Here is a 16805-nt window from a genome sequence, read left to right as displayed (position 1 = left end):
CTGTTCTCCAATGTGATATCATTACTTCTTTGTGTAAAAGGGGGTGAGTCTGCCTTTGGGTCTGTGTGTTGGTTATGGCGATATCAGCTGGTTGTGTCAGTTGGACCTCAGGCTCTGAGGGAAGTGGTCAGATGTCAGCAGAATTTGAATGGGGTAGGTAGTTCTCTAACTCCCCAGCCCCTAGATTGCTGGCTGAACATCATGTATGAGTCCTGATGGAGCTAGGTTGGGGTGGGGGGTGGGGTTCCTCAGGTGCTGGTCGTGATGGTAAGGGGCAGTCTGGTCCCTGGGTCACTGGCTGAACTCTTAGGTAGGGTTAGGCAGAGCACTTAGGCAGTGAGAGCCTAAGGGAAGATCACAGGCTTGTGGGGGTAAGGATTTTAGTAGGGCTCTGGACCACAGATGAAATAGTCATGTAGGGACTGAGTAGGTACACTGGAAGCCAGAAGGCATCAAACCCCATTTGGGAGGGTGCCCTGGTGGTGGTGGGTCACGCAGGAAGCATTCTGGCTGCCTCTGCAGGGTAGCTGCTGGTATGCTGGAGGCTTGCATAAGGGCTCAGGCTTTTTGTTTCCTCCCCAGCCTGGGGGCAGTAAGGGTGGGGACTGTGGTGGCTGGCAACCACACCTCTCAGTTGCCTCAGGGAGCTCCACCCCAGAAAAATGCAGAGCCACAGCTGATCAGAGTGATCATGTCTGGGCTGGGCAGCTACCCTATGGGCCCCAGCAGTGTGGGGCCCAAGCAGTTAAGGGCAAGGGGAGCCTGCTTGCCGAAGAGCAGGGCGAGAGATGGTTCTTGTGTAAATAAGTCTGTCCTCTTTCTACATAGGGTAGATGCACAGGTGCTATGTGCTGGAGGTGTCAGTGAAAGCAATCAGGCTCTTCGTTCCCTCCCTAGCCTGTGGGCAGCAAGGGCGGGTACCCTGGCCCCAGCAATGGAAGAAGGCCTGTGAGTTTCTTCTGGGAGCTCCACCCCAGAGAAATGCTGAGCCAAGACTGGCCCGAGTGCTCAGGAGATGGTGGAATGGCTGCGCTGCAGGCCCCATTTGGGAGGCCCTGTCAGGTGAGGAGCTGCAGAGATGGGGCCTGCAGTCCGTCTGCTTTTCATCACTGTGGATGCAATCTCTATCCTAGGGGCATGTGAAAGAGCCCGTCCTTCCTTGTTGGCAGGTCTATGCAAGCTGGTGCCTGGGTGCTCAGTGATCCAAGGTCCTTGGGGCTTCACATGACCTTGAGTGACGGCTCTGCCCAGACTCCAGGTGTTTCTTTGTGTCAGTCTGGAGGCCTGAGGGGTTGGGAGGATCTCCCATTCCTAGGATTGCAAAGGTCAATGGAGGAATTGTGGGTCCCTGGGGCTCTTCCTCACTCACCCTTTCCCTGTGGTAGTGAGCTTCCACTGCCTCTGCGCCAGTTCCAGGTGGGTGGCTGCTCTGCTTCATTCCTCTCTGTTCTCCATGGGTCCCGTTGCTTCTGTTACGAGTCCCAATGCGTTCTCGTGGATGATCCATTTGAAGAACTAGTGTTTACTAGCCATTCTGTTTCTTCTTCATGAGAGCAGAGCGCACTACCTGCTTCTAGTCAGCCATCTTTATTCTCTACTATTATATCCCACTTTTATTATTTTTGATATGAATACATATATTTTTTTATTGTGGTAAAAAGCATATAACATAAAATTTACCATTTTATTCATTTTTAAGTGTAGAGTTCAGTACTGTTAAGTATATTCACTTTTTCGTGAAATAAATATAAAGGCATAAATTTTAAATTTAATGTTTTGTTCTACTTATTCACTGAGTTGAATTATTATCTGAATTAGTTTTATCATTGATTCTTTGAAATTTTCCAGATATACTATTATTATTAACCACATTTATATCTGTATTTCTTCTGTCTTCCCTGATTGCATTTGAATAATACCTCTAATATAATGTTAAATTAGAGCAGAAATAGTGGGCATTTTTGTCTTGATCTTATTGAAAATGCTTTTAGTATTTCTCCATTCAATTAGACACTGGATTTAGGACTAAGGTATGAGTATTTTATTATGTTAAAAATATCGCTTATTTCTTACTATCTTGGATGTCTTTTTACATTTAACATGGATGGGCGTTTTCTCCAATTGTTTTTGCCGTATCTGTGGGGATAGTAATAATTTTCCTCTTAGATCTATTAATATTGTTTATGATATAAATGAATTTCCTAATATTAAATCTACCTTGAAATTTTGCTATAAATCCAATTTGCTAATGATGTATTATTTTCTTCACATCTTGTTAGATTCCGTTTACAAGTATCTTATTTAGTTTTTTTGCATCGACTTTTCTGACTGACATTGGTCTACAATTGTTTTAATACTGTCCTTATCTAGCTTAAGTGTGTGTTATACTTGGTACATGAAAGGAGTTACAATATTTTTCTTCTTTTTCAAGAAGAAGTTTGATGTTTTGGTAGAAGTCTCATGTGAAACAACTGCACCGGTTGCTTTTTTTTGTGAACTAGTTTCTTAATAACTTTATTTCTTCTATGAAATTGTTCTGTTTAAACATTTTAACTCTAATGGATTCAATTTTGGCAGTCTGTATTTTATTAAAAGATTATTTATCTTCTCCAGGCTTTCAAATTTATTTGCATAGAGGTCTAAAAAATATTGTAATTTTATTATTATTTTTTGTTTCAATAGTTATTTCCTCCTGAATATTTCTTGGTTTGTTAGTGCATTCTCCTACTTCTCCTGAACAAATTATCTAGTGATTTGTCAATTTTCTTAATCTTTTCAACAAACCAGGAATTTTGTTTATTAGTTTTATTAATTTATTTTAAAGGTCTCCTACCTTACTGATTTCTGCTTTATTATTTCCCTTTGCTTATTTTGATTTACTTTATTGTCCTTTTATTCAGTTTTTGATGCTTGGAATTTAATTAATATATTTTCAATCTTTGCTTTTTTATTGATTAAAGTGTTTAGTTCAATGAATTTTCCTCTGAGCACTGCTTTACATACATCCCATAGATGCTGATATGTAGTGGGTTTTTTGTTATTATAATTTATTAACTTCTGTCATTGTAGTTTGCATTTCCCCTTGCACACACTAAACTTGTTTAATGGGATGTTTTAAATTTCCAGGTGGAAGAATCTTTCTGGGTGTTTTTGTTTTGTTTTTGTTAGTAATATCTTGTTTTATTGCATTATCACCTGTATTGTTTATAATATTTATATTTTATAAAATTGCAGATTATTTTGCTGATCAATTGATCAATATTTGTAAATGGATCATGAGCCCATATACTACTCTAATACTCATGCAAATATTCTCTATTAGGAGCATGTATAGTTTAATATATATCCCTAACATTTACCCTAAGGATTATGTTGTCTATCTCTTTTCTCTCCTTAGTCATTTTTTCCCCTAATTGATCTGTCATGAACTGAGAGTGATGTATTAAGGTCTCCAATTATTAACATATTCTATCTATATTATTGACTCTTATTAGGTTTTACTTTATCAAGGTGGTTGCTGTTTTTTGATGCATAGACATTCATAAGTTATATACCTTGATTGTTAATTGTGGCTTATAGCATTTAAGATTGATATTTGTTATGATTAATGCCTTTGGGCTTGAATTCTACTTTGTCTGATATCAGGTAACTATTACTACTTTCATTTTGCTTCAATTTGTCTACTGTTTTCTTGTTCATTACTGTATTTTTAGCCTTCTAAAACACTTCTTTCACGTATGTTTCTTGCATATAATATATGATTGGATCTTATTTTATAAGTCAAGTTGTAGAGCTTTGTATTTTAGAAAGGTAAGCCTATTTACATTTATTGATATGACTTGTAGATTTAGATACAAATCTGTTAGTTTATACTATGGCTAATTTGATGTATTTGCTATGTTTGTCTCTATGAAAGCTGTAGCCTGTGTTTTTAAATATATATGTTTTCATATTTGGAAGGTTTTTCTTTTTGTCCTAATGATTAATTTTATATTTATGCCTTTCTTGATGCCTTAGTACTCTGTTTCTCATTTAAACTTTAGGAATTTTGTCTGTTTCTTTTTTTAAACTTTTAATGCCGATTTATTGCCTCCAATACAAAGAGCTTTTTCTACTTTCTTCTTTTTCCCATCTTAGTGCATTATTTCCACTTTGCCACAATATATAAGATCTGTACATTAGTTTTATCACTGTTTATGCCTTGGTTTTATTCTTTTATATATATATATATATACACACACATGCACACATGTTATATAAAATATATATACACACACACAAAATATTGAAATAGTCTCCATAGTGTATGAAATATATTTTTTGAACTTTATTGAGATATAATTGACAAATGAAATTGTGTAAATTTAAGGTTTCAATTTGATGATTAGATATATGTATATGTTGTGAGATGATTTCTGCACCCAAGTTAGTTACCATTCTGTCACCTCACTCAGTTAACATATTTGTGTGTGTGTGGTATGAACATTTAAGGACTACTTTCTTAGCACATTTCAAGGGTGTATAGTCACCATACTGTACATTTGATCTCCAGAATTTATTCATCTTATAACTAAAAGTGTGTGCCCTTTGACCGACATCTCCCAATTTCCCTCACACCCAGCCGCTAGTAATCACCGTTCTACACTGTTTCTCTGAGTTCCATTATTTTAGATTCCAAATATAAGTGAGATCATACCGCATTTGTCTTTCCCTGTCTGACATCTCTCACCTTGCATAATGCCCTCGAGACTCATCCATGTTGTCACAAATGGCAGGATTTCATTCTTGTTTATGGCTGATTAATATCCCATTTTGTATATATAGCCAAAACATGGAAACAATCTAAATGTCTGTTGACAGATGAATGGATAAGTAATTGTAACAATTACTGTCAACAGACACAGGTTGTTTCCTTGTCTTGGCTATTGTGAATAATGCTGCAATAAACATGGGAATGCAGATATCCCTTTGAGCTACTGATTTTGTCCAATAAATATATACCCAGAAGTGGGATTGCTGGATAATATGGTAGTTCTATTTTCATTTTTTTTAGGAAGCTCCATACTGTTTTCCTTAATGGTTGTGCCAGTTTATGTTCCAATCAACCATGCACAAGAATTCCATTTTATTCAGATTTTGCCAAAAATAGTTATATCTTGTCTTTTTAATAAAAACCATCCTGACAGGTGTGAGGCAATAGCTCATTATGGTTTTGATTTGCATTTTCCTGATGAATAGGGTTGTTGAGCACCTTTTCATATACCTGTTGGCCATTTGTATGTCTTCCTTAGAAAATGTCTATTGAGGTAATATGACCATTTAAAAATCAGATTATTGATTTTTTTTTTTTGCCATTGAGTTGTAGGAGTTACTTATGTTATAAGCATATTAACCCCTTATTAGATATAAGGTTTGAAAATATCCTCTTCTATTCTGTCAGTAGTCTTTTCATTTTTTTGAATGTTTCCCTTGCTGTGCAGAATCTTTTAGAGTTTGATGTATTCTCATTTATTTGTGTTCTTGTTGCTTGTGCTTTTGGTGTCATATCCAAAAAATTATTGCCAAAATTAATGCCATGAAGGTTCCCCCCATGTTTGATTCCAGTAGTTTCATAGTTTTAAGTCTTATGTTTAAGCCTTTAATACATTCCAAGTTAATTTTTGTGAGGAGTGTAAAATAGGGATCCCGTTTTATTTTATTTTTGCATGTGTATATCCAGCTGTCCTTAAACCATTTATTGAAGAGACTGTCCTTTTCTAATTGTGTATTCCTGGAAACTTAAACTTAACTCAGATATTAGTTGATATGGTTAGTCTATTTCTGGGCTTTCAGTTCTGTTGCATTGGTGTAGGTATCTGTTTTTATGCCTGTGCTACATTGTTTGGATTTCTATAGCTTTGCAAAATAGTTTAAAATCAGTAAGTGCAATGCCTCCACCTTTGCTGTTCTTTCTCAATATGCATTAGCTATTTGGGATCTTTATAATTCCATATACATTTTAGGATTGTTTTTTCTATTTCTGTAAAAAATGTCACTCAGATTTTGATAGAGATTGCATTTAATCTGCAGGTTGCTTTGGGTAGTATGGACATTTTAACAATATTAATTTTTCTGATCCATGATCATCGGATATGTTTCCATTTATTTGTGACTTCTTCCATTTCTTTCATTAATGAATGTTTTATGCTTTTCATTATGCAAATTGTTTGCCTTCTTGATTAAATTTATTCCTAGCCTTTTAATATTGATTTTGATGCTATTTTAAGTGGGATTGTTTTATTTATTTTTCTGATAGTTTGTTGTTAGTGTATAGGCAATTCTAATTTTTGAATGTTGATTTTGTATCCTGTATCTGTATTAAATTTGTTGTTAATTCTAAAAGTTTTTGGTGGAGTCTTATAGTGTTTTTATATATAAGACCTGACATCTTCAAACAGAGCAATTTTACTTTCCTTTCCTATTTGGCTATATTTTTTCTAATTGATACATAATAGTTGTAGTATTTGGGAGGTACATGTGATATTTTGATACATGCAAAAGTGTGTAATGATTAAATCAGGGTGATTGGTATATCCATGGCCTCAAATATTTATCTTTTTTTTTACAGTTGAGAATATTCTAATTCTTCTTTTCTAGCTATTTTGAACTATACAATAAATTGTTAACTAGAGTCACCCTACTGTACTATTGAATGCTGTATCTTATTTCTTCTATTTAATTGTGTTTTTGTACTTATTAACCAACCTTTCTTCACTGCTCCCTCCCCCTATGCTTGCCTGACTCTGGAAGCCATCAGTCAACTCTCTGCCTCCATGAGATCCTTTTTTTTTTTTAGCTCCTACATATGAATGAGAACATATGCTATTTGTCTTTCTGTGCCTAGCTTATTTCACTCAATATAATGACCTCTTATTCCAAGTTGCTGAAAATAATAATTTTATTATTTTAGAGAGATGAATAATATTTCACTGTATATGTACCACATTTTCTTTATCCATTCATCCATTGATGAATACATAAGTTGATTCCATACATTGGCTATTGTGAGTAGTGCCACAATAAACATGGAAGTACAAATAGTTATTTGATATACTGATTTCCTTTCCTTTGGATAAATACCCAGTACTTGGATTGCTGTATCATATGCAAAAAACTAAAAGTTTTACTTTTAGTTTTTTGAGAAGTCTGCATATTGTTTTCCATAATGGCTGTACTATTTACGCTCCTACCAACAGTGTATAAGAGTTCCCTTTACTCATCATCCTTGCCAGCATTGCTAATTTTTGTCTTTCTGATAATAGCTATTTTTTTTTTTTTGAGACTGAGTTTCACTCTTGTTACCCAGACTGGAGTGCAATGGTGCAATCTCGGCTCACCACAACCTCCACCTCCCAGGTTCAAGCAATTCTCCTGCCTCAGCCTTCTGAGTAGCTGGGATTACAGGCATACACCACCACGCCAGGCTAATTTTTTGTAGTTTTAGTAGAGATGGGGTTTCTCCATGTTGGTCAGGCTGGTCTCGAAGTCCCGACCTCAGGTGATCCGCCCACCTCGGCCTCCCAAAGTGCTGAGATTACAGACGTGAGCCACTGCTCCCAGCCTTGATAATAGCTATTCTAATTAAGGTGAGATGATGTCTTATTATGCTTTTAATTTGCATGTTCCTGATGATTATTGATGTTGAGCATTTTTTTCATATACCTGTTGGCCATTTGTATGTCTTCTTTCAAGAAATGTCAAAATCCTTTGCCCACTTCTTAATGGGATTATTTGTTTTTGTTTTGTTTTGTTTTGTTTTTTGTTTGCTGTTGAGTTATTTAGGTTCCTTGTATATTTTGAATGTTAGCCCCTTGTCAGATGAATAGTTTGCAAATATTTTCTCCCATTCAACAGGTTGTCTATCCACTCTGTTGATTGTTTCCTTTGCTGTGCTGAAGCTTTTTAGTTTAATATAGTCCCATTTGTCTATTTTTATTTTTGTTACCTGTGCTTTTGAGGTCTTAGTAATAAAATCTTTGCCTAGACAAATATCTGAAGTGTTTCTTCTAGGTTTTCTTCTAGTATTTCTATAGTTTGGGGTCTTTCATTTAAGTCTTTAATTCATTTTGAGTTGATTTTTGTATATGAGAGAGAGGAGTTTAGTTTCATTCTTTTCTGTGGATATTTAGTTTCTTCAGCATCATTTATTGAAGAGTGTTATTTACCCAATGTATGTTCTTGACAACTTTGACAAAAATCAGTTGGCTGTAAATATATGAGTTTATTTCTGGGTTCTCTTTTTTGTTTCATTGGTAGTTGTGTTTGTTTTTATACCAATACCATGCTGTTTTGGTTAATATAGCCTTGTAATATATTTTAAGTCTGGTAGCATGATGCCTCCAGCTTTGTTCTTTTAATTCAGGATCGCTTTGGCCATTTGAGATCTTTTTTGGTTTCATACAAATTTTAGAATTCTTTTTCTCTATTTCTGTGAAAAAATGTCACTGGTATTTTGATAGGGATTGCATTGAATCTATAATTACTTTTTGATTCATGAGCATAGGATATCTTTCCATTTGTATCCTGTTTAATTTCTTTTACCAGTGTTTTTTAGTTTGTCTTGTAGAGGTCGTTCATCTTCTTGGTTAAATTTATTCCTAAGTATTTTTTTTCATCTATTGCAAGTCGTTTTCTTGATTTTTTTTTCAACTAGATTGTTATTGGTGTGTCAAAATGCTACTGACTTATGTAGGTTGATTTTGTATCTAGAAATGTTACTATACTTATTATCACATCTAAGAGTTTTTGGTGGAGTCTTTAAATTTGTATAAATATAAGATCATGTAATCTGCAAAGATGGACAATTTGACTTCCTCTTTTCCAATTTGTATGACTTTTATTTCTTTCTCTTGCCTGATTACTTTGGCTAGGACTTCCAGGACTATGTTGAATAGGAGTGCTGAAAGTGCGCATCCTTATCTAATTCCAGTTTATAGATAAAAGGCTTTCAGCTTTTCCCCATTTGGTATAATGATAGCTGTGGACTTGTCATATATGCCTTTATTATGTTGAGGTATGTTTCTTCCATGCCTAGTTTGCTGCATGCTTTTATCATGAAGGGATGTAGAATATTATCAAATGCTTTTTCTGTTTCTATTTAGATGATCATGTGTTTTTGTCTGTAATTCTATTGATGTGAATATCATGTTTATTGATTTGCATATCTCAAACCAATCTTTCATCCAATGAATGAATTCTATTTGATCATAATGAATTAGCTTTTTGCCATGCTGTTGGATTTGGTTTGCAAGCATTTTGCTAAGTATTTCTATGTTTATATTCATCCAGGGATATTGGCCTGTAGTTTTCTTTTTTTCATTGTGTCTTTGCCAGATTTTGGTTTCAGGGTAATGCTGCCCTTCAGAGAATTAGTTAGGGAAGAGTCCTTCCTATTCTGTATTTTGGAATAGTTTCAGTAGAATTGGTACCAGCTCTTCTCTGTGTGTCTGGTGGAATTTGGCTGTGAGTCCATCTGGTTCAGGGCTTTTTTTGGTTAGTAGGTTTTTTTAATTACTGATTCAATTTGAGAACTTGATATTGGTCTGTTCAGGATTTCAATTTCTTCCTGATTCAGTCTTGGGAGATTTTGTGTCTTCAGGAATTTATTTATTTCCTCTAGGTTTTCTAGGTTGTGTGCATAGAGGTGTTCATAGTTTCTGAGTACCTTTTATATTTCTGTGGGGTAGGTTATAATGCCAGCCTTGTCATTTCTGATTGTGCTTATTTGAATCTTCTGTCTTTTTCCTTTGTTAGTCTAGCTAATGGTGTTTATCCTTTTAAAGAGGAAACTTTTAGTTTTGTTGATCTTTTGTATGAATTTTTGGGTCTCAATTTCCTTCAATTCTGCTCTGATTTTAGTTATTTCTTTTCTTCTGCTAGCTTTGGAGGTAGTTTGTTCTTGTTTTTTTAGTTCCTCTGGAAACTAGAGGTTAGTTTATCAAAACTAGAGTTTCAGTTTAGCTAAAGTTTTGATGTTAGATAGTTGATTTGAGATTTTTTTTAGTTTCTCTATAGGTTACTGGGGTACAGATGGTATTTGGTTACATGTGTAAATTCTTTAATGGTGCTTTGTGAGATTTTGGTGCACTCATCTCCCAAGCAGTATACAACACACTCTATCTGTAGTCTTTTATCCCTTGTCCCTCTCCCACCCTTCCCCGCAAGTCCCCAAAGTCCATTGTATCATTCTTATGCCTTTGCATCAGATTGATTTTTTTATGAGGTATTTATCTCTTCCTTCATTTTTCTGGACTGCTTTAGAAGTTTCTTTATGTTGATTTTCAACTTTGTCTTAGATCTCATTGAGCTTCTTTGCATTCCATACTTTGAATTCTTTATCTGTCATTTCTGAGTGTCCATTTTGGTAGGGACCATTGCTGAAGAGCTAGTGAAGTTCTTTGGTTGCATCACTACATTCAGATTTTTGATGGTGCCAGCATTTTTTTTCTGCTCATAAAATATTTACTAAGGTATACTTTAGGGAATATAGTAAGTATAAAATTTAGGATCACAATATAAAGCAATTTCAAATCCTCTCAAAGGTCAAAACTCTGCAGATGTAAAACTGCTGTGGAGACATTAAAAGCAGTTCGACTAGTACAGAAGTGGATTTTCATGAACATTTACAACTAGAGCATATGAATACCTTTCAAGTGCAAAAACATACCACATTACACTAATGCAGCAACAATACATTCATTATTGTTCTCATTAGCCATTAGTAGTCAACTTGCATAAAACACCAGAAAAAAAGCACAGTGGAGTTCACAAAGTGGTCAAAAAAATGAACCTGTCCTTGCAACACACACATTGTAATGGAAGAAGAGATGTTAAAAGAGTATATGCACACTATAGAAGCTGTGTTCATTCCAAGGATCTCAAGTGTCATTTCCTTTTCTGTAAAATCAAATTACATGAACCAGGCACAATTAATATTTGGGAGGCAGTGTGTAGCTAAAATTTCATTTAACTGGTTATTCAATTATTTTTTAAATCTCCATGAATCTTTTCTGTCCTGAGGTAGTTGCAAAATAAATCATAACTTGGATATCATCTAGAGCTGGGGCTTTGACTTTTTACTCATTAAAACTAGTTGTTACAAGAACTACCTTTAGATATTTAAAAGACAGTTGAGAAATGGGCCTCTTACTACACACAAAGATGATGGCTATGTGGGAAAGAGAATTAGCTGCTTCAGAACATGAGAGATACTGTACACCATTCCACCCTCCCCACCCATTTTAGATTCTTTATTGTCCAAAAACCCACCATGAACAACCCAGTGAAAGCAGACAGATCATCATCCTTTGCTGTAGCCAGGGAAGAAAAGGTCTAGTAGAGTCTGCAGAATCTTATGGGGAATTATGACATAATTCTGGCCAAGATCATGCCAGCAAGCAGGGCAGGAGAAAACCTATGCCTTAAAGGAGCACTGTTGGCAATTTTTACAGACATTGTGGAAGCGCTCAGTTGTCACAGGCTGGTAAACTAGCTTCTGGCAGCAAACACACATAAAAAATTGTTCCAATTTTTTCAGAAAATTTGGTCCTTCCACAAGATATGCAAGCACTTCATCCCACAGCTTCTGGTTTTGACAGTCTTCTCTGATGAGATGTTGCTGTTGAGGAGTTAGTTGAAAAGCCTCAATTGCTCCTGCTGAATCTGATGCTTTGTATACTTTGGAGGCACTTAGACATTTGAAATCGGCCTTTTTGTGGTTCCACTGGCCTGCTTCTTTGACTGTCCTGTAGTCTTCTTCCTTTCTTTATCTGAAGGGTAACCTGCTGGATACTGTAAATGTAGACATAATCTCCTTGACCATTCTATTCCTTCAGAGGTCCAAGGAGCAGGTTCAACATCATCTCTTCTTAAAAGATAGTGCCAAATCAAGAGTCCATGGCTTGATGAAATCTCTGGCCAGTATTTCACTACCTTATAAATGCCATCATATCTGTTGCCTTCTTCAGGAGCATATTTGCTGATCTTCCTCCCTTTAAAACTGCATATCACTCTGACTGGCTTACCAGCTCTCCAATTCCAAGACTCTGCTCCAATTTTATCACCCAATGTAGCATCACAGTTTAGGGCCAATGCCCTGTTTGTGTTTGTTAATGTTTGATCAGCTGAAAGTGTGCCAATTCTTTTATTACCAGCAAGCTTTTTACCACCACTTCCAGTGTACAAGAACTCATCACCTCGGTCAACTTTATCCACAAATCCACCAACCAAGACAAGAGAATAAACTCCATCATTACTTCGACCATGAAGTCCACCAACATGGGGTCTGTGAACACCTACTTCACTCACCTGAACTCTAAATCTCCAAGTTGATCCAACAGGAATAGGTCCATAATGATTAGAAGAGACAATAGTGCATTCTGTCATATGACCAACACAAGCCATTCTCCTGCACCAGTCTCTCTGGCTTTCAGTACTAGCGGATGGCATCTTTGCTTTCTTTTCACTCATCTCGAGTCTTTCACCAGCCTTTACAACTTAACTGGAATCAGTTTTACAGGAAGAACAATACCAGTATTCCTCTTCTGGGACTTTATCCAAAGGTGTATTCAAGCAGTAAATATGATAAGCCACATTACATTCATCACATAGAAGCTGCATGTTGGGTTCATGTTTCCCACCATATACATGAAAGAAGCAAGAATGGCATTTCTTATCTGGGTCTCCACCACACAGGTCACATTCAGAGTTATTTCTCCTTAAAAACTTTACATCTGCAAACGAAAGAGGATAGGCTCCAGGTTTCTCAGTCTTGAAGATTTCATCTACAGATATTATTTTGCACTCATTTAATGCCCCTTCAGAACCCCCCCACACCCAGGAAAATTTTCACACGAAGTTCATTTTTGGTCCTGGAGATTGCCTTCAATGTGGTAATTTCTGCATCAAACAGAATCCTCTTTGTCTAGGACTTTCTACATTATAATTAACCATTACCACATCACCAACATTTAGTTCCTTTCATTTCAAAATGGTTCTAGCTCATGGTCTAAGGTTCTTGCCATTCATTTCTAGAGTACCACTTTCTGGGTATTCATCATACTGGATATGGTAAATAACGTCTTCATCGGCAGCGACAGAGTCTGAATTAGATGTAGAGAGTACATTGTCCAATTTATTTATGTTCTCTTTGATTTATGATGTATATTTCCATTAGTCCTTTTACAAGAACTGCCATTCTTCAGTGGAGTTTTGCCACGTGACTGTCCATCAGAAGCTCTAGCAACACTACGTATGTGTGCTTGAAACCAAGCACCAAGGCCAACATCTCTGGCATCCACCAATTCATTTACCTTATATAGTCCAAAGCTAGGATCAATAAGATGGGCACGAGCTGATGCAGGTGGCTGACTGGAAGGTCCCACCCTTGGAGCTTTCTTTGCTTTAGGTAGACTATCAGAACAGGGTTTAGCCTCAATCTGTGTAGATGTTCCAGGAAGATGATTAGGGTCTGGGCAAACTAGCAGCTGAATTATATCATTCAGTCCAACATCCTAGTCAAATAAGGCATATCCATTTTCAAACTGCTTGCCCCGGTAGAAGAGGTGCTGGCACTCGGGCCGCACGTTGAACAGCACCCACATCTGCTCCGCAGCTCCTCAATCATGGCTTTGTGAGACACGTCCTCTGTGGTGCACGTCTTGGAGCCGTGATGGGAACCTGGATCCACATCTTGGCGTTGGGAGAGGAGCCGGTCCCATTTGTCTCCCGCTGCGCTCGAGGCGCCGCGCCCCGCCCGGTCCACGCCGCTTCCCCTGCGGCTACAGCCCTCCGCGGCAGGCGGGCGAGCGCACGCACTGTACCGACAGGACTGACGCCGGGCCCGACAGGCGGTGGCAACTCTCATCCCGCTTGCCAGGCCGCCAAGCTGAGAGATAACCGGAACCACTCTGAGTCGCTGCTGCAGCCACCGCCTCAAAAATAGGAAGAGGCCATGCTTGTGCCTTGCGGAGTGTTTACTTATAGAGCTGAATCTCCCTCATGGAGGTCAGGGTGCCAACCAGATCTCTGGTGCCAGCAAGTTTACACTGGTTCTTTCTCACCCAGAGACGCTTGAACCTCTAATTTTTATAATTATTTTTTGTTCAGGTAGGATTTTTTTTCTTTTTTACCCTCTGATATTTTTTATTCTTTTCCTTTCTCTTTTTCCCCCTCCCTAGGGGGTGTGACTGTAGAAAATGCTGGGTAAGGTCTTTGGGCTTTTCTTCTATAGCCTTATGCACTCTGCCATCAGGTTCTATATTGGGCTGTACAGTTTAACCTACAAGCCAGAACATGCTGCTTACGGGCAAGAGCCAGCTGTGGTCAACATGGATGAGTATATACTTCATCCTTATTTACTGAAAGAAGTTCTCTGTTCCCTCAGGCAATGGACTGATTCATGGAGTGCTCAGTGGTCTAAGTTCTCTGCTCAGCCCCAGGGGGATGGGGGCCAATATAGGTGGGGCTTGACTGGGCAGGTCTGCCCAAAGTTCTCCTAATGGCAGGCAGAAGCACCAGTACTGAGGGAGAATCTAGTGGGTGGCCAACAAGCACTTAGAGCTGTGCCTGGGTGTGGAGTTGGGAAACCTCAGACCCAAGTTCTCCGGATGAGGATGGGTGCTGACCGAAATTCTTAATCCAGAAGTGTGGGTACTTCAGATTCCTGGAGATCTGCCTCAGGGTGGAGCAGAGAGGCCTCCGCTCCACCAAGATCTCTGCACAGCAGGGGTGGAGTGACTCAGGCTGCTGAACCAGGCAAGCAGATACTTTTGAATGCCTGGAGATGTGCCTGGGTGTGAAGCAGAGAGGGCCTCCCTGCACATGGATCTCTGCACAGAAAGGGTGGGGCAACTCAGGCTACCAATCTGGACAAGAAGATCCTTGAATGCCTGGAGATATACCTTGGCGTGGAGCAGAGGGGGGCGTCCCTGCACCAGGATCTCTGCACAGAAAGTATGGAGTGGGTCAGGTTGCTGATCCAGGTGAGCAGGTGCTCTGAATGCCTAGAGATCTTCTTGTGTGTGGAATGGAGAGAGTCTTACTTCACCATGATTTATGCCCAGGAAGAATAGGGTGGCTCAGGCTGCTGAACCAGGTGAACATGTGCTCCAAATGCCTGGAGATCTGCCTGTGCATGAATTGGAGAGAGCCCCCCATACTATGATCTCTGCATAGGAAGTGTGGAGCAACTCAGGCTGCTAGTCCAGGTGAGCAGGTGCTCCAAATGCCTGGAGATCTGCCTATGTGTGGAGCTTAGAGGATTCCACTGTGCCACAATCTATGCACAAGAAGAGTGTGGCAGCTGAAGCTACTGATCCAGACAAGGAGATTCTCCAAATACTTGGAGATCTACCTGTGTATGGAGCTTAGAGGGCCCTACTGCACCATGATCTATGTCTATGTCCATGAAGGGTGGGACAGCTCAGGCTGCTGCTCCAAATACCTGGATTTCTTCCTGAGGGTGGGGCAGAGAGGGTCCTGTTGTACCGTAATCTCAGAGGAGTAGGCTGGGGCACCCAGCAGTAACACATGCAGACCAGTTCCAGGTTGCCAACCTGGGCCTAGCTGCAAGTCTTGTTGCCCAGGAGAAACCACAGCTGTAGCTGCTCTCCTCCTCTCCTAAGGCTGCTACAGGGGAGAGCACCATTCCAGTGCCTACTGCTGAGGCACTTTCCTCAGTTCTGGCTTTGGAGGCCTGTACCCCACTCCAGAGCAGGTGTTCCAATCTTTGGCCTGAGACTAAAAGGCCTGCATGACCATGCAGCTGCATCACCAAAGAATGGATGACTTTGTATGTACCCAGATTAAAAATGGCATCCTGTTCTTAGTACAGGGTCTAAGAAAATGTCAGCAGCTTTTCCTGGTGTCTTTCCCTCACAATATTTCCAAGCCTGTCTCCAAGTTAGCACCAGGGCTTGGGAGAAACAGTATGCTCAGTAGGCCTGGGTTGCTCAGGTCCCCAGTGGAAAGGCGAGTCACAGAGGGCAACTCTCTTCCTCTTTCACATACTCGGGCTTCACTCACTTTTGTCAGCTGGACACCATCATGGAGGCTGTTTGCCCATGTTCTCCTCTCTTGGATCTTGTGTGTCCTTCACAATTCTAGTAGATTCCTATTTTCCTTCTTGAATTAAAGCTCACAGGGTTTATCTTTATGCACTATTTTGCTATTTCCAAGTGGCTAAATTATGCTAAAAGCCTCTCATCTGCCATCTTGGAAAAAAAAATCTGTGATTTCTTTTAAAGGCCCCTTGATTCCTCTAAACCATGGTTTCCTTGTCAGCATAATGGAGTCAATATCATTAGCTCTGCCTACCTCTTTTCGGTGACCAAATAATGTAAGGAACATACAAGTCCCAGTTTGAGGTATTCTTAGAACAGTAAAGTTCTGGTTAGCCCTTCTGAATGTTTGTCAATTGTGTTTATTTTTTCAAAAAGCCTACTTTTAGTTTCATTACTTTTTTGTTTTAGTATCAATTTAATCTATTTCTGCTCTGATCTTTATCGTGTCTTCTACTAATTTTGAGTTTAGTTTATTCTTGCTTTTCTAGTTCTTTAGGTGCATTGCTAGGTTTTTTCTTTGAAATCTCTTCACTCTTTTGATGTAGGCATTTATTGCTCTAAACTTCCCTTTTAGTACTACTGCTTTTGCTGTATTCCATAGATTTTGCTATATTGTGTTTCCATTTTCATTTGTTTCAAGAGAATGCTAACTTTGACGTTTCTTTGTTTATTTACCCACTGGATGAACTGTCCGTTACTGAGATT

At 38.5% G+C, this 16805-nt stretch overlaps 1 long non-coding RNA gene and 1 pseudogene across 1 annotated transcript in view; one reads left to right on the top strand and one right to left on the bottom strand.

The window, feature by feature from the left end:
* Window positions 1-265: 265 nt before the first annotated feature.
* LOC106634305 (uncharacterized) overlaps window positions 266-16805 on the top strand; it is a 92434-nt gene continuing 75894 nt past the window's right edge. The window contains exon 1 of the long non-coding RNA XR_010111250.1: window positions 266-7625. This is a non-coding gene — a long non-coding RNA (uncharacterized LOC106634305). The remainder of the gene's footprint in view (window positions 7626-16805) is intronic.
* LOC100976953 (E3 ubiquitin-protein ligase UHRF2-like) lies at window positions 7616-16374 on the bottom strand (annotated as a pseudogene).

Source organism: Pan paniscus, chromosome X (genome assembly GCF_029289425.2).
Source record: "Pan paniscus chromosome X, NHGRI_mPanPan1-v2.0_pri, whole genome shotgun sequence".
In the NCBI taxonomy this organism is placed as follows: Eukaryota; Metazoa; Chordata; class Mammalia; order Primates; family Hominidae; genus Pan; species Pan paniscus.
This window is presented reverse-complemented; position numbering and strand designations above follow the sequence as displayed.